Here is a 21,572-nt window from a genome sequence, read left to right as displayed (position 1 = left end):
CAAAAACCCCAGATGTATACACCACTATTAATAAGTACAAATATATAGACAAAATAACAGACAAAGAACTTACGATATTCAATCACAGTAACACCCAAATTGATCCTGAACTAAATTTTTACTCAAAGCTAACAAAAGACTGCGATTACTACAGTGACACCGAGTTTCATGAGATAACGGTTTCGCTTTGATTCACTTTAATGCCATCAGAAAATTTATTGTTATCTCAAATTACTCAATAAAAGTTTTGATGTCATAGTGATAAGTGAGATATGGATTGACCCCAGGTGTCTAGTTAATTTCTTACCGAATTAAGGGCCTACTCCATACAGCGTTAAAATCCTGGATTAGTAGACCTGTGCCAAATGGATACACACACTTCGCAGCTAAATTTTCGCGGGCTTTGGTGTCCACAAAAATGCCTAAGTGGTAACTTTCATTTTATATTGGAATTACGTTAATTTTGTATTAGCAGGACTCTACGAGCCCTATATTTGTATTAAAGTACCTTTATATGGACAAAAAACACATGTATATATATATATTTTTTTTTCTATTGTGTATCCAATTGGATACAGTCTTCCGAAATCGCCATCTTTCCCTACGTCTATTAAATCTAGGGTAATCGCCAGCTCCACAAGGCAGTGGAGTCTCTATATACGTCAAAACACCATGTCGTGCAAATTATTAATTCAATCCTCTAATTCATATGAAAACTTATTTGATTGTATATCCATTGAGATTAACAGTCAAACAAAAAGAAACACCATCATATCAAGTATTTACAGGAAGCCAGGCACTAATTTTAATGAGTTTACTAATATGCTTTAAGAAATCTTAATCACCCTAAAAAATAAGAACCTATATTTATGGGGTGACTTTAATATTGATTTACAAGTATGAAACACATGAACAAACCAGGCACTTTACCGATATGATTTTTTCATTAGGTTTGTTTCCTTTAACCCGAATAACAAGTACCAGTGAGACACTAAATACTAACAGATAACATTTTCACCAACATTATAAGTTCTGAGAATTATAGTGGTATATTTATTTTATTAAGTGTTATAAGTGATCACCTGCCTGTATTCATGATTAACCCAATAGAAATCCATCGCAAATCAAAACCAGAAATTATAATAAAGCGTAAGATAGATGACTGAAGTACTGCAAAATTAAAACAGTGCTTGAAAGAAGAAAACTGGAATCTGGTTTACGTGTCGGAAACTGCCAATCAATCATACAACGAATTGTTTTAAGCATTATTATGAGTAATCTTAACAAATGTTGCCCAGAGAGAGAAATGGAAATAAAATCAAACAATAAAAATTCAAAACTTGGTTTACCAACAGCCTTAAGAACGCATGTCGAAAGAAAAATCAACTGTACAAGAAATTCATTAAAAGTAAGTCCACGACTGACGAAATCAAATACAAAATGTACAAAAATAAACTGACAACAATCCTACGCAACTGCGAGAAAAAACACTATGATACTCTGTTTGAAAATAATAAAAGTAACATAAAAAAAGATATGGGAAGTGATAAACAAGCTAGGCCAAAAATAAAAAATCCCGACGAATACAAAGTCTTATTAAAGAAGAAGAAAAAAAAAATGTAGCAAACGAATTTAATTATTTCTCCTCCCACGGAGGACCTAACCTTGAGAAAAACAAATAAAAACAATTAATCAAACTTATGAGACTTTTATGAAACAACGAATCAGTAACACCATGTTTTTAAAACCCGTCACCGAAGACGCTTGATTATCTAGGAATCAATATGAGCCTCGTAAATCAAATCATGCCAAACATAAAAAAATCATTTCATAGCAATATGCAATAAATCATTTGAACAAGGATTATTCCCAGACGCTATAAAAACAGCAAAATTAGTTCCGATATTTAAATCAGGCGACAAATCTAGCTATAAGAACTATAGACCAATGTCGCTATTAGCACATTTTTCTAAACTGTTGGAGAAGTTATTCACTACTCGCCTAGACTCGTTCCTAAATAAAGATAATGTCCTTTACCATAGTCAGTATGGATTTCAAAGAAATCTTTCAACGTCATCAACAGTAATGGAATTAACTGAAGAAATAACTAACAATATCGAACAAAAGAAAAAAAAAACTGGAATCTTTATTGAGCTTAAAAAAGCGTTTGATACAGTAAATCACGAGATTTTAATACAAAAGGCCGAACACTTTGGATTAAGAGATAAGGTTAATGGTGGTTAAAAGTTATCTAATTGACTGGAGACAATATGTAGTCATCGGGGAAGAGAAGTCACGAGAATTACCGGTAACATGTGGGGTACCACAAAGATCAGTGTTAGGACCAAAACTGTTTTTATTATACATAAATGACATTATTAATGTATCCAACTTAATGAAGTTCATACTCTTCGTCGACGATACTACCATTCCTTGCTCCGATACAAATTCCGACCAACTGATAAAGACAATTAATGAAGAATTACATCAGCTATATAACTGGTTTTCAGGCAGTAAGTTTTCCCTAAATATATCTAAAACTAACTTTATTTTTTACACTAATAATGCAAGCAATAACCCTATCAAAATAGAAAATGAAATTATTGAAAAGGCGTCTGTCAGTGAATTCTTAGGTGTGTATCTAGACGATCAACTACTGGAAATATCATATTAATCATGTGATAGCAAAGCTATCGAAAAGGTTAGGAATAATACATAAAATGAGAAATCTCCTAAATGAAAATACCATGCGGACCATTTATTGTAGTCTCTTCCTCTCGTACTTAAACTACTGCTCAGATAACACATATCAAACTAATTTACAACGTATACTTACTTTACAATAGAAAACACTGCGTAAAATATCATATGCAATGCAGGACGACTAGACCATAGAAATAATTGATTAAAAAAATCAAATTACTAAAGTTCATGGACTTGATAAAATACAAAACCGCCAGTGTTATGCATCAAAATTTTAATAAGCAAATGGCTACAAATATAATGAAATTTTACATTACTCATGAAACCAGCTATGCGTCTATGGCGACGCGCCACCAGTCTAAACCAGACTGGCCATGCAAGTATGTTTCAAGTAATTTTTTTTTTTTTTTTTTTTTTGGTAATTCACATTCCTGTTTTTACATTATTTTGTTTAAATATAATTTATTTACATCTCATAACTGTATTTTGAAATTATGGCGCTCAATTGTCTTGCGCTCAATTGTCGACGCTCATTTGTCTTGCGCTCAAAAGTCTGCTCACGCAGTTTTGTTGTTGCTCTTTATATTCTTTCTAATTTTTTTGTGTTCTTTTTGGTACTGGGTGTCCATAGGGTTTCTGCGTACTCGAGTTTTGGTCTTATAAGTGTAGTTAAATTATTTTTTATTATTTCCTCGTCCAAATAGGCAAATGCCACATTTACTGACCTTAATAAATGGTAGGTCTCTCCGACTATTTTATTAATATGCTTATCCGGTGTTAAGTCTTTGCTGATCATCACTCCAAGGTCTTTTTCCGATTCTACTTTTTTGACCTCTTCTTCACTAATTTTATAATCTCTCGATATTCTGTTTTTACTTTTTCCAAATTCCATTATACTACATTTCTTGATATTGAATTTCACTTCCCACTTCTGAGTCCATTTCCAAATCTTGTCCAAATCTTATTGTAATGAGTTGCAATCCTCCTCAGTTTTTACTTTCTTTAGTATTTTTGCGTCGTCTGCAAAGAAATTCATATAACACTCTACTCCTTCCATGTCATTTATGCATATGGCGAACATGATCGGGGCCAGTACTGATCCCTGCGGGACACCACTTCCCAATTTGAGAATTTATCTCTAATTACTACACTCATTTTCCTCTCAGTCAGGAAGTCTTTAATCCATTCCAATAATTTTCCTCTAATGTCACCTATTGATTCTATCTTCCTTATTAGTTTATTGTGTGGTACCTTATCAAATGCCTTTTGTAGGTTCCAGAAAGGCACAGTCTGCCCAACCATCGCCCCCTTGTATTATGTCTATTAATCTTGAGAAGCAGATTAAGTTTGTTGTACATGATCTTCCTTGTCTGAATCCAAATGTGATTTGGATTCAGTAGTTTTTTCTTTCAAATGTTTAAACCATCTATTTTTGACCTTTTCACAAATTTTTGCTAATGTGCTTGTCAGGGAGACCGGTATGTAATTTCATGGGTCTTCCTTGTTTCCTCCCTTATAAATCGGTACAATGTTTACATTCTTCCAGTCCTGTGGCACTTTTCCTTCTTTAAGTGAGAATTTAATTATATTGTATATTTTATCTGTTAATTCATCCATGCATTCTTTCAGTATCCAATTTGCAATTCCGTCTGGACCATGTGATTTTCTGACGTCAAGATTTTTTATTTGGTCGTTGATTTTCTTCTGTGTTACAATTATTTCTTTCAGTGTGTATAATTCATGTCTTTATACGTATGTAGCTTGCCCAGATTGTATATCTGCACCTTGTATCTGTGTGAATTGTGGATGCATGTATGTCTTTATACTCGTATATCTGATTCTTATATTTATATAAATTGTAAATATTGGCTGCTCCCACTGGATACAATTACTGTTGCTATTGATATCTTTGTGATTAAATTTCCTTTTCTGTGATTTTTTTTTTTTGTAAATGCTTTAATGCTTGTATATAAACTATTTGGGGAGAACATTTTATAAGCTATTGCTTCCGCTCTCTCCTTTTCAACAAATTAATATTTAAATGTATGTATATATGTACATCTTCAAAATGAAAATGCAATGTGTGATATTCTGTTGAATAAACTGTTAAGTTGAAAAATTTAAACTGAATCATATTAAGAGAGACTAGCAAAACTTGAGCTACAGACATTAGATCAAAGAAGAAAGGAGACTTGACAACTATTTATAGAATCATGAAAGGCATAGAAACTATTGATAGAGATGATCTAATAAAATGGGATAGTACAGATACAAGAGGACACAGAAAGAAAATCAAGAGACAGTTATAGAAGAGACTTGAGAAAAAAAAAAAAAAAACAGTTTTCCCCACCGTGTAATAGACTTTTGGAACAAGTTAGATGAAAATGTGGTGTGTGCAAAAACAATACACAAATTTAAAAAGTCTAGATAAAACGAGATATGAAGACGGGACACTACGAGCATGGCTCCCCTTCCCGCAAAATACAACTAGGTAAACACACACAAACACACACACACACACACACACACACTTTCAACGAACGGACGGCTTGAAGAACGTTCTGAAGAAAAGTGCAGATTGTGGATCCCAACGCAAAGAGAAGTGCCTTTTTGTATTTACAGGGTGGGGGGAAATTGCTCGTGGGGTAGTGGGAAAGTAAGGAAAGAGGAGAAGGGGAGGGATTGCTGGGGAAATGGAAGGTAATGAGGAAGTAGAGGACTTGGTCCTAATAGACCGCCGAAAAGTAAACAAACGACCGCAAGACGAGCTGGAGGACGACGGAATGTCTAATAAGAATGTAAAGATTAGAAGTATAGATAGGAACAATACAGTAGAAAGTGATGAGAATATTTTCAAGGGATTTAAAGAGAGTGGGGGGGACACAACCCCCCCCCCCCCGACTGACAAGACTAGAGAAGAAGGTTGATAAGGTGATCGAGGACTTGGAGAGTAGGTTAGGTCATATGAACACCATTTTACAAAGGGTTGAAAGATTGGAAGAACTAGAAAAGGCGAATAAAAACTTAACTGATGAAATAGAAGACCTAAAAAGACAGTTAAGAGATGTAAAGGTGGAGAATGAGGAATTGAAGAAGAATAGTAAAGAAAACAGAGAAACGATAGCTAAAGAAAGTAAAAATTGGAAGAAAACCCAAGAAGGAAATAAGGTTTCATTCACTGACATAGTCAAACAGCAATTGAAAGAACATACTGAAGACTCAGTTATTAAAGTGATGAGACAGAAGGAGAATATAGTAAGAGATTTAGCAGACAAGAAGAAATGTATAATTATATTAGGAATGGAAGAGAAACACAACACAGATAGAACCACAAGAATCAAAGAGGAAAATGAAAAAGTAAGCCAATTACTAGAATCAGTTCAGGAAGATGAACCAGAAATTATGAAACAAATCGAAGAGAAATTTAGACTCGGAAAGTATAGCACAGACAAGACCAGACCAATTAAGATTAAATTCAAGTCACAAACAACGGCAGAGAATATCTTATCTAAAACAGGGAAACTAGCAACAAGTGAACAATACAAAAAGATATGGATAAAAAGAGAAATGAATAAAGAGGAAAGAGAGGAAGAAAAGCAGAAAAGACTGGAAGCTAAGGCAAAAAACGAGAACAGAACGGAGTCAGAGAAAGAGAGATTCTATTGGAGAGTAGTGAACATGAAACTAAGGAAGTTCGACATACAAAAGAAAAACATAAGGGAAACAGAGAACACAATGGAAGTGGCAGAAAACTAAGAGTGTCTTACACAAATATAGATGGATTAATAACAGGATTGAATGAGCTGAATGATTATTTGAAAGAAAAAGAACCGGACATAATGGGAATTGTAGAAAAAAAATTAAAAGGCCCACTACCACCCAACAGTGTAGGACATGATGCATACAATTATTGGATTAGAAACAGAGAGAAAAAACAAGGGGGTGGAGTTATGTTCCTGACTAAGAAGGATATAAACGTGAAAGGTGTCATATATGGAAAGAATACAGTAGAGATGATTATGATAGAAGTGGAAGACCGAGATAAGAAGAGCAGAAAATTTGTGATAAATTATGTGCCTCCAAAAACAGCCTCATGGGAGGAGAGTGAACATAAAAGTATGTTAGAGGACACAAAGATAACATTAAATAAAATAATGGAAGATGGAGGAAGAATAGTTATGATGGGCGACTTTAATTGCAAAGAAATCTGCTGGGAAGAAATGACAGTAAAGGGTGGAGATGACTCATGGGGAAACGCTCTACTTGAGATGATTATTGACCACACAATGACACAATGGATACAGGAGAACACTAGGTATAGAAATGAAGAAGAACCATCGAGACTAGACATATTAATTACATCTGAACCTAGAATAGTGGACAAGATTGAATATAAAACACCAATAGGTAAAAGTGACCACATATTGATTGAACTGGAACTTAATGAAGAAAAATATATCAAAAGAAATGAACAATATAGAAAAGAAAGAATGATGTATGAAAAAACAAACTTTGATAAAATAAGAGAATTCTTTCAACAAGAAAACTGGGAAGAAATATACAAAGAAGAAACATCAGTGGAAAAGAAATGGAATATTTTGACAAAAATTTACAAAAAAGGAGTGGAAAAGTATGTCCCAAGACAAAAACAAGAAAAAGAATATGTAAAATGCTGGTACAACAAGGGTTGTAGGGAGTTAAAAGACAAAAGAGACAAAGCCTGGACCAGATGGAAAAAGGACAGAAAACCTGAAAAATGGAAAATGTATACCAGTTATAGAAATGAATATGTACAAACGTGCAGAGAGGAAAAGAGAAAATATGAAAAAGACGTCATAGAAAATGTAAAGATCAACCAAAACTATTCTACAGATTTGTAAACAATAAACTGAAAAACAAACAGGACTTGGAGAAATTAAGACAAGGGGGAGTTGAATACACTGAGGAAATGGAAATGGCGGAAATTATGAACAAACATTTTAAATCAGTGTTTACAAGGGAGAACATACAACCTGAAGAGATTGAATGGAAAGAGAAAGTCCCCCCTATAGAAAAAATAGAAGTATCAAAGAATGAAATATTGATACAATTGAGTAATCTTGATGTCAGAAAATCACATGGACCAGATGAAATAGCAAACTGGATTCTGAAAGAATGCAGGAATGAACTGGCAGACAAAATACATAGCATAATAAGCAGTTCCTTGAAAGAAGGAAAAGTTCCAGAAGATTGGAAAAAAGCAAATATAGTACCTATATATAAAGGAGGAAATAAAGAAGAACCTACCAACTATAGACCAGTCTCTCTAACAAGTACAATAGCAAAAATTTGTGAAAGAATTATCAAAAATAGATGGGTAAAATACTTGGAAAAAAACAACGTACTAAATCCAAGGCAATTTGGATTCAGACAAGGACGATCATGCGTCACCAATTTAATATGTTTCTATTCAAGGCTAATAGATATAATACAAGAAAGAGATGGATGGGCTGATTGTGCATTTCTAGACCTAAAAAAAGCTTTTGACAAAGTACCACATAAGAAGTTGTTTAAGAAACTAGAATCTGAAGGAGGAATACAAGGTAAATTACTAAATTGGATGGAAGACTTTTTGCAAGAAAGAAAAATGAGAGTAGTGATAAGAAACCAGCACTCAAAATGGAATGAAGTAATAAGCGGTGTCCCGCAGGGAACAGTCCTGGCCCCAATAATGTTTGCTATATATATTAATGATATGGATGAAGGAATTGAAAGCTATATGAGCTTCTTTGCAGACGATGTAAAACTACTGAAAAGAGTGAAAACTGAAGAAGATTGTGAATCACTACAGAGAGATCTAAATAAAGTACAGGAATGGAGTACGAAGTGGGAGATGGAGTTCAATACAAAAAAGTGTAGTATAATGGAATTTGGAAAAAGCAAAAACAGAATAACAGGATCATATAATTTGGGAGAAGAGGGAATAAAAAAAGTAGAAAATGAGAAGGACCTGGGAGTCATTGTTATGAATAATATGTCACCTGAGAAACATATAAATAAGATTTTTGGAGAAACTTATAATTTAATAAGAACAATCAAAGTGGCATTTACATACCTGGATGAAGAAATGGTGAGGAAAATCCTAATCACCCTGATAAGACCAAGATTAGAATATGCAGCAACAATATGGTCACCAAGTACAAAAAAATGTATAAAAAAACTTGAAAGAATACAAAGAGCAATTACAAAACTGGCACCAACACTCTCAAAACTATCATATGAAGAGAGACTAGAAAAACTTGAACTACAGACACAAGAGCAAAGAAGAGAGAGAGGAGATTTGATAGCTATTTACAGAATCATGAAAGGCATAGAAATTACTGATAGAGAGAATCTGATAAAATGGGATGACAGAAATACAAGAGGACACGGAAAGAAAATAAAAAAAGACAGCTATAGAAGAGATTTGAAAAAGAACAGCTTTCCACACAGAGTAATAGACAGTTGGAACAAGTTAGATGAGAAAGTGGTGTGTGCAAAAACAATACATGAATTTAAAAATTGTTTAGATAAAATGAGAAATGAAGACGGGACCCCACGAGCATAGCTCCCCTTCCCGTAAAATACAACTAGGTAAATACACACACACACTTCAACGAATGGACGGCTTAGAAGACGTTCTGAAGAAAACTGAAGTCTGTGGATCCCAACGCAAAGAGAAGTGCCTAGTGTTTTTACAGGGTGGGGGGGAAATTGCTCGTGGAGTAGTGGGAAAGTAGGGAAAGAGGAAAAGGGGAGGGATTACTGAGGGAAATGGAAGGAAATGAGGAGGGAGTAGACTTGGCCCAGGCAGACAGGCGAAAGGTAAACAAAAGACCCCCCGATCAGCTGAGCGACGATGAAATGTCTAATAAAAATGTAAAGATTAGAAGCATAGATAAGAGCAATACAGTAGAAAGTGATGAGAATATTTTCCAGGGATTTAAAGAGGGTGGGGGGGGACACAAACCCCCCCCGACTGACAAGACTAGAAGAGAAGGTCGATAAGATGATCGAGGACTTGGAGCGTAGGTTCGGTGATGTTAACAAAATTATACGGAGAGTTGAAAAATTGGAAGAACTAGAGAAGGCGAACAAAAACTTAACTAAGGAAATTGAAGAATTAAAACAACAGTTAAAAGAAGTAAAAGATGAGAATAAAGTCTTAAAGGAGAATAATAAGGAGAACAAGGAGGGTTGGAAAAAAATTCAAGAAAATAGCAAAGTTGCATTCACTGACATAATCAGACAGCAAATGAATGAACAAACTGAAAACTCAGTTATTAAAGTGATGAGACAGAAGGAGAATATAGTGAGAGATTTAGCAGACAAAAAGAAATGTATAATTATATTAGGAATGGAAGAGAAACATAACCCAGATAGAACCACAAGAATCAAAGAGGAAAATGAAAAAGTAAGAAATTTACTAGAATTAGTTCAGGAAGATGAACCAGAAATAATGAAACAAATCGAAGAGAAATTCAGGCTAGGGAAATATAGTACAGACAAGAACAGACCAATCAAGATTAAATTCAGGTCACAAACTACGGCTGAGAATATCTTATCCAAAACAGGGAAACTAGCAACAAGTGAACAATATAAAAAGGTATGGATAAAAAGGGAAATGAATAAAGAGGAAAGAGAGGAAGAAAAACAGAAAAGACTTGAAGCAAAGGAAAAAAACGAGATAAGAACGGAGTCAGAAAAAGAGAGATTCTATTGGAGAGTAGTGAATATGAAACTAAAGAAAGTCGACATACAAGAGAAAAACAAAAGGGAAACAGAGAACACAATGGAAGTGGCAGAAAACTAAGAGTGTCTTACACAAATATAGATGGATTAATAACAGGATTGAATGAGCTGAATGATTGTTTGAAAGAAAAAGAACCAGACATAATGGGAAATGTAGAAACAAAATTAAAAGGTCCACTATCACCCAACAGTGTAGGACATGATGCATATAATTGTTGGATTAGAAACAGAGTGAAAAAGGAAGGGGGTGGAGTTATGTTCCTGACTAAGCAGGATATAAACGTGAAGGGTGTCACATATGGAAAGAATACAGTAGAGATGATAATGATGGAAGTAGAAGACAGAGATAAGAAGAACAGAAAGTTTGTGATAAATTATGTGCCTCCAAAAACAGCCTCATGGGAAGAGAGTGAACATAAAAGTATGTTAGAGGACACAAAGATAACATTAAACAAGATAATGGAAGAGGGAGGAAAAATAGTTATGATGGGCGACTTTAATTGCAAAGAAATCTGCTGGGAAGAAATGACAGTAAAGGGTGGAGATGGCTCATGGGGAAACGCTCTACTTGAGATGGTTACTGACCATACAATGACACAATGGATACAGGAGAACACTAGGTATAGAAATGAAGAGCCATCGAGACTAGACCTAATAATTACATCCGAACCTAGAATAGTGGACAAAATTGAATATAAAACACCAATAAGTAAGTGACCACATATTGATTGAACTGGAACTTAATGAAGAAAAATATATGAAAAGAAATGAACAATACAGAAAAGGAAGAATGATGTATGAAAAAACAAACTTTGATAAAATAAGAGAATTCTTTCAAAAGGAAAACTGGGAAGAAATATACAAAGAAGAAACAACAGTAGAAGAGAAATGGAATATTTTGACAAAAATTTACAAAAAAGGAGTGGAAAAGTATGTCCCAAGACAAAAACAAGAAAAAGAATATATAAAATGCTGGTACAACAAAAGCTGTAGGGAGTTAAAAGACAAAAGAGACAAAGCCTGGACCAGATGGAAAAAAGACAGAAGACCTGAAAAATGGAAAATATATACCTGTTATAGAAATGAATATATACAAATGTGCAGAGAGGAAAAGAGAAAATATGAAAAAGATATCATAGAAAAGTGTAAAGATCAACCAAAACTATTCTACAGATTTGTAAACAATAAACTGAAAAACAAACAAGACTTGGAGAAATTAAGACAGGAGGGAGTTGAATACACTGAGGAAATGGAAATGGCGGAAATTATGAACAAACATTTTAAATCAGTGTTTACAAGGGAGAACATACAACCTGAAGAGATCGAATGGAAAGAGAAAGTCCCCCCTATGGAAGAAATAGAAGTAACAAAGAATGAAATATTAATACACTTGAGTAATCTTGATGTCAGAAAATCGCATGGACCAGATGAAATAGCAAACTGGATACTGAAAGAATGCAGGAATGAACTGGCAGACAAAATACATAGCATACTAAATAGTTCCTTGAAAGAAGGAAAAGTTCCAGAAGATTGGAAAAAAGCAAATATAGTACCTATATATAAAGGAGGAAATAAAGAAGAACCTACCAACTATAGACCAGTCTCTCTAACAAGTACAATAGCAAAAATTTGTGAAAGAATGATCAAAAGTAGATGGGTAAAATATTTAGAAAAAAACAAAGTGTTAAATCCAAGGCAATTTGGATTCAGACAAGGACGATCATGCGTCACCAATTTAATATGTTTCTATTCAAGGCTAATAGATATAATACAAGAAAGAGATGGATGGGCGGACTGTGCATTTTTAGATCTAAAGAAAGCTTTTGAAAGGAGGAATACAGGGCAAACTACTAAATTGGATGGAGGACTTTTTGCAAGAAAGAAAAATGAGAGTAGTGATAAGAAACCAGCACTCAAAATGGGATGAAGTAATAAGCGGTGTTCCGCAGGGAACAGTTCTGGCCCCAATAATGTTTGCTATATATATTAATGATATGGATGAAGGAATAGAAAGCTATATGAGCTTCTTTGCAGATGATGCAAAACTACTGAAAAGAGTGAAAACTGAAGAAGATTGTGAATCACTACAGAGAGATCTAAATAAAGTACAAGAATGGAGTAGGAAGTGGGAGATGGAGTTCAATACAAAAAAGTGTAGTATAATGGAATTTGGAAAAAAGCAAAAACAGAATAACAGGAGCATATAAATTGGGAGAAGAAGGAATAAAAAAAGTAGAAAATGAGAAGGACCTGGGAGTCATTGTTATGAATAATATGTCACCTGAGAAACATATAAATAAGATTTTTGGAGAAACTTATAATCTAATAAGAACAATCAAAGTGGCATTTACATACCTGGATGAAGAAATGGTGAAGAAAATCCTAATCACCCTGATAAGACCAAGATTGGAATATGCAGCAACGATATGGTCACCAAGTACAAAAAAAATGTATAACAAAACTTGAAAGAATACAAAGAGCAATTACAAAATTGGCACCAACACTCTCAAAACTATCATATGAAGAGAGACTACAAAAACTTGAGCTACAGACACTAGAGCAAAGAAGAGAGAGAGGAGATTTGATGGCTATTAACAGAATCATGAAAGGCATAGAAATTACTGATAGAGAGAATCTGATAAAATGGGATGACAGAAATACTAGAGGACACAGAAATAAAATAAAAAAAGACAGCTATAGAAGAGATTTGAAAAAGAACAGCTTTCCTCACAGAGTAATAGACAGTTGGAACAAGTTAGATGAGAAAGTGGTGTGTGCAAAAACAATACATGAATTTAAAAATAGTTTAGATAAAATGAGATATGAAGACGGGACCCCACGAGCATAGCTCCCCTTCCCGTAAAATACAACTAGGTAAATACAACTAGGTAAATACACACTTTCAACGAACGGACGGCTTGAAGAACGTTCTGAAGAAAAGTGCAGATTGTGGATCCCAACGCAAAGAGAAGTGCCTTTTTGTATTTACAGGGTGGGGGGAAATTGCTCGTGGGGTAGTGGGAAAGTAAGGAAAGAGGAGAGGGGGAGGGATTGCTGGGGAAATGGAAGGTAATGAGGAGGTGGAGGAATTGGCCCTAACGGGCCGCCGAAAGGTGGACAAGCGACCGCAAGACGAGCTGGAGGATGACGACATGTCTAATAGGAATGTGAAGATTAGAAGTATAGATAGGAGCAATACAGTAGAAAGTGATGAGAATATTTTCAAGGGATTTAAAGAGGGTGGGGGGGACACAAACCCCCCCCCCCCCCGACTGACAAGACTAGAAGAGAAAGTCGATAAGATGAACGAGGACTTAGAGCGTAGGTTCGGTAATGTTGACAGTATGATACGAAGAATTGAAAAATTGGAAGAACTAGAGAGGGCGAACAAAAACTTAACTAAGGAAATTGAAGAATTAAAACAACAGTTAAAAGAAGTAAAAGATGAGAATAAAGTCTTAAAGGAGAATAATATGGAGAACAAGGAGGGTTGGAAAAAAATTCATGAAAATAGCAAAGTTGCATTCACTGACATAATCAGACAGCAAATGAATGAACAAACTGAAAACTCAGTTATCAAAGTGATGAGACAGAAGGAGAATATAGTAAGAAACTTAGCAGACAAAAAGAAATGTATAATTATATTAGGAATGGAAGAGAAACATAACCCAGATAGAACCACAAGAATCAAAGAGGAAAATGAAAAAGTAAGAAATTTACTAGAATTAGTTCAGGAAGATGAACCAGAAATAATGAAACAAATCGAAGAGAAATTCAGGCTAGGGAAATATAGTACAGACAAGAACAGACCAATCAAGATTAAATTCAGGTCACAAACTACGGCTGAGAATATCTTATCCAAAACAGGGAAACTAGCAACAAGTGAACAATATAAAAAGGTATGGATAAAAAGGGAAATGAATAAAGAGGAAAGAGAGGAAGAAAAACAGAAAAGACTTGAAGCAAAGGAAAAAAACGAGATAAGAACGGAGTCAGAAAAAGAGAGATTCTATTGGAGAGTAGTGAATATGAAAATAAAGAAAGTCGACATACAAGAGAAAAACAAAAGGGAAACAGAGAACACAATGGAAGTGGCAGAAAACTAAGAGTGTCTTACACAAATATAGATGGATTAATAACAGGATTGAATGAACTGAATGATTACTTGAAAGAAAAAGAACCAGACATAATGGGAATTGTAGAAACAAAATTAAAAGGTCCACTACCACCCAACAGTGTAGGACATGATGCATATAATTATTGGATTAGAAACAGAGTGAAAAAGGAAGGGGGTGGAGTTATGTTCCTAAATAAGAAGGATATAAACGTGAAGGGTGTCACATATGGAAAGAATACAGTAGAAATGATAATGATGGAAGTAGAAGACAGAGATAAGAAGAACAGAAAGTTTGTGATAAATTATGTGCCCCCAAAAACAACCTCATGGGAAGAGAGTGAACATAAAAGTATGTTAGAGGACACAAAGATAACATTAAACAAGATAATGGAAGAGGGAGGAAGAATAGTTATGATGGGCGACTTTAATTGCAAAGAAATCTGCTGGGAAGAAATGACAGTAAAGGGTGGAGACGGCTCATGGGGTAACGCTCTACTCGAGATGGTTACTGACCATACAATGACACAATGGATACAGGAGAACACTAGGTATAGAAATGAAGAAGAGCCATCGAAACTAGACCTAGTAATTACATCCGAACCTAGAATAGTGGACAAAATTGAATATAAAACACCAATAAGTAAAAGTGACCACATACTGATTGAACTGGAACTTAATGAAGAAAAATATATCAAAAGAAATGAACAATATAGAAAAGGAAGAATGATGTATGAAAAAACAAACTTTGATAAAATAAGAGAATTCTTTCAAAAGGAAAACTGGGAAGAAATATACAAAGAAGAAACAACAGTAGAAGAGAAATGGAATATTTTGACAAAAATTTACAAAAAAGGAGTGGAAAAGTATGTCCCAAGACAAAAACAAGAAAAAGAATATGTAAAATGCTGGTACAACAAAAGCTGTAGGGAGTTAAAAGACAATAGAGACAAAGCCTGGACCAGATGGAAAAAAGACAGAAGACCTGAAAAATGGAAAATATATACCTGCTATAGAAATGAATATGTACAAATGTGCAGAGAAGAAAAGAGAAAATATGAAAAAGGTATCATAGAAAAGTGTAAAGATCAACCAAAACTATTCTACAGATTTGTAAACAATAAACTGAAAAACAAACAAGACTTGGAGAAATTAAGACAGGAGGGAGTTGAATACACTGAGGAAATGGAAATGGCGGAAATTATGAACAAACATTTTAAATCAGTGTTTACAAGGGAGAACATACAACCTGAAGAGAACGAATGGAAAGAGAAAGTCCCCCCTATGGAAGAAATAGAAGTAACAAAGAATGAAATATTAACACACTTGAGTAATCTTGATGTCAGAAAATCGCATGGACCAGATGAAATAGCAAACTGGATACTAAAAGAATGCAGGAATGAACTGGCAGACAAAATACATAGCATACTAAATAGTTCCTTGAAAGAAGGAAAAGTTCCAGAAGATTGGAAAAAAGCAAACATAGTACCTATATACAAAGGAGGAAATAAAGAAGAACCTACCAACTATAGACCAGTCTCTCTAACAAGTACAATAGCAAAACTTTGTGAAAGAATTATCAAAAGTAGATGGGTAAAATATTTAGAAAAAAACAAAGTGTTAAATCCAAGGCAATTTGGATTCAGACAAGGACGATCATGCGTCACCAATTTAATATGTTTCTATTCAAGACTAATAGATATAATACAGGAAAGAGATGGATGGGCAGACTGTGCATTTTTAGATCTAAAGAAAGCTTTTGACAAAGTACCACATAAGAAGTTGCTTAAGAAATTAGAATATGAAGGAGGAATACAGGGCAAGCTACTAAATTGGATGGAGGACTTTTTGCAAGAAAGAAAAATGAGAGTAGTGATAAGAAACCAGCACTCAAAATGGGATGAAGTAATAAGCGGTGTTCCGCAGGGAACAGTTCTGGCCCCAATAATGTTTGCTATATATATTAATGATATGGATGAAGGAATAGAAAGCTATATGAGCTTCTTTGCAGATGATGCAAAACTACTGAAAAGAGTGAAAACTGAAGAGGATTGTGAATCACTACAGAGAGTTCTAAATAAAGTACAAGAATGGAGGAGGAAATGGGAGATGGAGTTCAATACAAAAAAGTGTAGTATAATGGAATTTGGAAAAAGCAAAAACAGAATAACAGGAGCATATAAATTGGGAGAAGAAGGAATAAAAAAAGTAGAAAATGAGAAGGACCTGGGAGTCATTGTTGTGAATAATATGTCACCTGAGAAACATATAAATAAGATTTTCGGAGAGACTTATAATCTAATAAGAACGATCAAAGTTGCATTTACATACCTGGATGAAGAAATGGTGAAGAAAATCCTAATCACCCTGATAAGACCAAGATTGGAATATGCAGCAACGATATGGTCACCAAGTACAAAAAAATGTATAAAAAAACTTGAAAGAATACAAAGAGCAATTACAAAACTGGCACCAACACTCTCAAAACTATCATATGAAGAGAGACTACAAAAACTTGAACTACACACACAAGAGAAAACAAGAGAGAGAGGAGATTTGATAGCTATTTACAGAATCATGAAAGGCATAGAAATTACTGATAGAGAGAATCTGATAAAATGGGATGACAGAAATACAAGAGGACACGGAAAGAAAATAAAAAAAGACAGCTATAGAAGAGATTTGAAAAAGAACAGCTTTCCTCACAGAGTAATAGACAGTTGGAACAAGTTAGATGAGAAAGTGGTGTGTGCAAAAACAATACATGAATTTAAAAATAGTTTAGATAAAATGAGATATGAAGACGGGACCCCACGAGCATAGCTCCCCTTCCCGTAAAATACAACTAGGTAAATACACACACACACACACTTCAGCGAATGGACGGCTTGGATGACGTTCTGAAGAAAACTGAAGTCTGTGGATCCCAACGCAAAGAGAAGTGCCTAGTGTTTTTACAGGGTGGGGGGGGAAATTGCTCGTGGAGTAGTGGGAAAGTAGGGAAAGAGGAAACGGGGAGGGATTACTGAGGGAAATGGAAGGAAATGAGGAGGGAGTAGACTTGGCCCAGCCAGACAAGCGAAAGGTAAACAAGAGACTGAGCGATGATGAAATGTCTAATAAAAATGTAAAGATTAGAAGTATAGAGAGGAGCAATACAGTAGAAAGTGACGAGAATATGTTCCAGGGATTTAAAGAGGGTGGGGGGGACACAACCCCCCCCCCGACTGATAAGACTAGAGGAGAGAGTTGATAAGGTGATCGAGGACTTGGAACGTAAGTTAGGTAATGTTGACTCCATTTTCCAGAGAATTGAAAGGTTGGAACAACTAGAGAAGGCAAACAGAAACTTAACTGAAGAAATAGAGGACCTAAAAAGACAGTTAGGAAATGTAAAGGAGGAGAATGAGAAATTGAAGAAGAATAGTAATGAAAACAGAGACACAATAGCTAAAGAAGCTAAAAATTGGAGAACAACCCAAGAAGGGAATAAGGTTTCATTCACTGACATAGTCAAACAGCAATTGAAAGAACATAATGAAGACTCAGTTATTAAAGTGATGAGACAGAAGGAGAATATAGTAAGAGAATTAGCTGACAAAAAGAAATGTATAATTATATTAGGAATGGAAGAGAAACATAACCCAGATAGAACCGCAAGAATCAAGGAGGTAAATGAAAGAGTAAGCAGTTTATTAAAATTAGTCCAGGAAGATGAACCAGAAATTATAAAGGAAATTGAGGAAAAATTCAGACTCGGAAAATATAGTACAGATAAGACCAGACCAATTAAGATTAAATTTAGGTCACAAACAACGGCAGAGAAAATTCTATCCAAAACAGGAAAACTAGCAACAAATGATCAATATAAAAAGGTATGGATAAAAAGAGAAATGAATAAGGAGGAAAGAGAGGCAGAAAAGCAGAAAAGACTTGAAGCTAAGGCAAAAAACGAGGAAAGAATGGAGTCAGAGAAAGAGAGATTCTATTGGAGAGTAGTGAACATGAAAATAAAGCAGTTCGACATACTAAAGAAAAACATAAGGGAAACAGAGAACACAATGGAAGTGGCAGAAAACTAAGAGCGTCTTACACAAATATAGATGGATTGATAACAGGATTGAATGAACTGAATGATTATTTGAAAGAAAAAGAACCGGACATAATGGGAATTGTAGAAACAAAATTAAAAGGCCCACTACCACCCAACAGTGTGGGACATGATGCATACAATTATTGGATTAGAAACAGAGAGAAAAAACAAGGGGGTGGAGTTATGTTCCTGACTAAGAAGGATATAAACGTGAAAGGTGTCATATATGGAAAGAATACAGTAGAGATGATTATGATAGAAGTGGAAGACCGAGATAAGAAGAGCAGAAAATTTGTGATCAATTATGTGCCTCCGAAAACAGCCTCATGGGAGGAGAGTGAACATAAAAGTATGTTAGAGGACACAAAGATAGCATTAACTAAAATAATGGAAGACGGAGGAAGAATAGTTATGATGGGCGACTTTAATTGCAAAGAAATCTGCTGGGAAGAAATGACAGTAAAGAGTGGTGATGACTCATGGGGAAATGCTCTACTTGAGATGATTACTGACCATTCAATGACACAATGGATACAAGAGAACACTAGGTATAGAAATGAAGAACCATCGAGACTAGACTTAATAATTACATCTGAACCTAGAATAGTGGACAAGATTGAATATAAAACACCAATAGGTAAAAGTGACCACATATTGATTGAACTGGAACTTAATGAAGAAAAATATATGAAAAGAAATGAACAATATAGAAAAGGAAGAATGATGCATGAAAAAACAAACTTTGATAAAATAAGCGAATTCTTCCAACAAGAAAACTGGGAAGAAATATACAAAGAAGAAACATCAGTGGATGAGAAATGGAATATTTTGACAAAATTTTACAAAAAAGGAGTGGAAAAGTATGTCCCAAGACAAAAACAAGAAAAAGAATATGTAAAATGCTGGTACAACAAAAGTTGTAGGGAGTTAAAAGATAAAAGAGACAAAGCCTGGACCAGATGGAAAAAAGACAGAAGACCTGAAAAATGGAAAATATATACTGGTTATAGAAATGAATATGTACAAAAGTGCAGAGAGGAAAAAAGAAAATATGAAAAAGATGTTATAGAAAAGTGTAAAGATCAGCCAAAACTATTCTACAGATTTGTAAACAATAAACTGAAAAACAAACAAGACTTGGAGAAATTAAGACAAGGAGTTGAATACACTGAGGAAATGGAAATGGCAGAAATTATGAACAAACATTTTAAACCTGAAGAGATTGAGTGGAAAGAAAAAGTCCCCCCTATGGAAGAAATAGAAGTAACAAAGAATGAAATATTGACACACTTGGGTAATTTTGATGTCAGAAAATCGCATGGGCCAGATGAAATAGCAAACTGGATTCTGAAAGAATGCAGGAATGAACTGGCAGACAAAATACATAGCATAATAAGCAGTTCCTTAAAAGAAGGAAAAGTTCCAGAAGATTGGAAAAAAGCAAATATAGTACCTATATATAAAGGAGGAAATAAAGAAGAACCTACCAACTATAGACCAGTCTCTCTAACAAGTACAATAGCAAAAATTTGTGAAAGAATTATCAAAAGTAGATGGGTAAAATACTTGGAAAAAAACAACGTACTAAATCCAAGGCAATTTGGATTCAGACAAGGACGATCATGCGTCACCAATTTAATATGTTTCTATTCAAGGCTAATAGATATAATACAAGAAAGAGATGGATGGGCTGATTGTGCATTTCTAGACCTAAAAAAAGCTTTTGACAAAGTACCACATAAGAAGTTGCTTAAGAAATTAGAATATGAAGGAGGAATACAAGGTAAATTGCTAAATTGGATGGAAGACTTTTTGCAAGAAAGAAAAATGAGAGTAGTGATAAGAGATCAACACTCAAAATGGAATGAAGTAATAAGCGGTGTCCCGCAGGGAACAGTTCTGGCCCCAATAATGTTTGCTATATATATTAATGATATGGATGAAGGAATTGAAAGCTATATGAGCTTCTTTGCAGATGATGCAAAACTACTGAAAAGAGTGAAAACTGAAGAAGATTGTGAATCACTACAGAGAGATCTAAATAAAGTACAGGAATGGAGTAGGAAGTGGGAGATGGAGTTCAATACAAAAAAGTGTAGTATAATGGAATTTGGAAAAAGCAAAAACAGAATAACAGAATCATATAATTTGGGAGAAGAAGGAATAAAAAAAGTAGAAAATGAGAAGGACCTGGGAGTCATTGTTATGAATAATATGTCACCTGAGAAACATATAAATAAGATTTTTGGAGAAACTTATAATTTAATAAGAACAATCAAAGTGGCATTTACATACCTGGATGAAGAAATGGTGAGGAAAATCCTAATCACCCTGATAAGACCAAGATTGGAATATGCAGCAACGATATGGTCACCAAGTACAAAAAAATGTATAAAAAAAACTTGAAAGAATACAAAGAGCAATTACAAAATTGGCACCAACACTCTCAAAACTATCATATGAAGAGAGACTACAAAAACTTAAACTACAGACACTAGAGCAAAGAAGAGAGAGAGGAGATTTGATAGCTATTTACAGAATCATGAAAGGCATAGAAATTACTGATAGAGAGAATCTGATAAAATGGGATGACAGAAATACAAGAGGACACGGAAAGAAAATAAAAAAAGACAACTATAGAAGAGATTTGAAAAAGAACAGCTTTCCTCACAGAGTAATAGACAGTTGGAACAAGTTAGATGAGAAAGTGGTGTGTGCAAAAACAATACATGAATTTAAAAATAGTTTAGATAAAATGAGATATGAAGACGGGACCCCACGAGCATAGCTCCCCTTCCCGTAAAATACAACTAGGTAAATACAACTAGGTAAATACACGTACGTCAGATACACAGCGAAGATTGGAACTCCGGAAAAGAAGTGCAACTTTCG

General features: G+C 34.5%; 2 protein-coding genes across 9 annotated transcripts in view; one reads left to right on the top strand and one right to left on the bottom strand.

Annotated features, from left to right (window-relative positions):
- Positions 1-21,572, bottom strand: part of LOC143027610 (uncharacterized) — a 327,317-nt gene that overhangs the window by 134,065 nt on the left and 171,680 nt on the right. The window lies entirely within an intron of this gene.
- The window catches only part of LOC143027614 (uncharacterized), a 146,371-nt gene that overhangs the window by 4,203 nt on the left and 120,596 nt on the right, over positions 1-21,572 (top strand). The gene's annotated exons all lie outside the window — the stretch shown is intronic.

Source organism: Oratosquilla oratoria, chromosome 8 (genome assembly GCF_046742065.1).
Source record: "Oratosquilla oratoria isolate Oo_2021 chromosome 8, ASM4674206v1, whole genome shotgun sequence".
Lineage (NCBI taxonomy): Eukaryota > Metazoa > Arthropoda > Malacostraca > Stomatopoda > Squillidae > Oratosquilla > Oratosquilla oratoria.
This window is presented reverse-complemented; position numbering and strand designations above follow the sequence as displayed.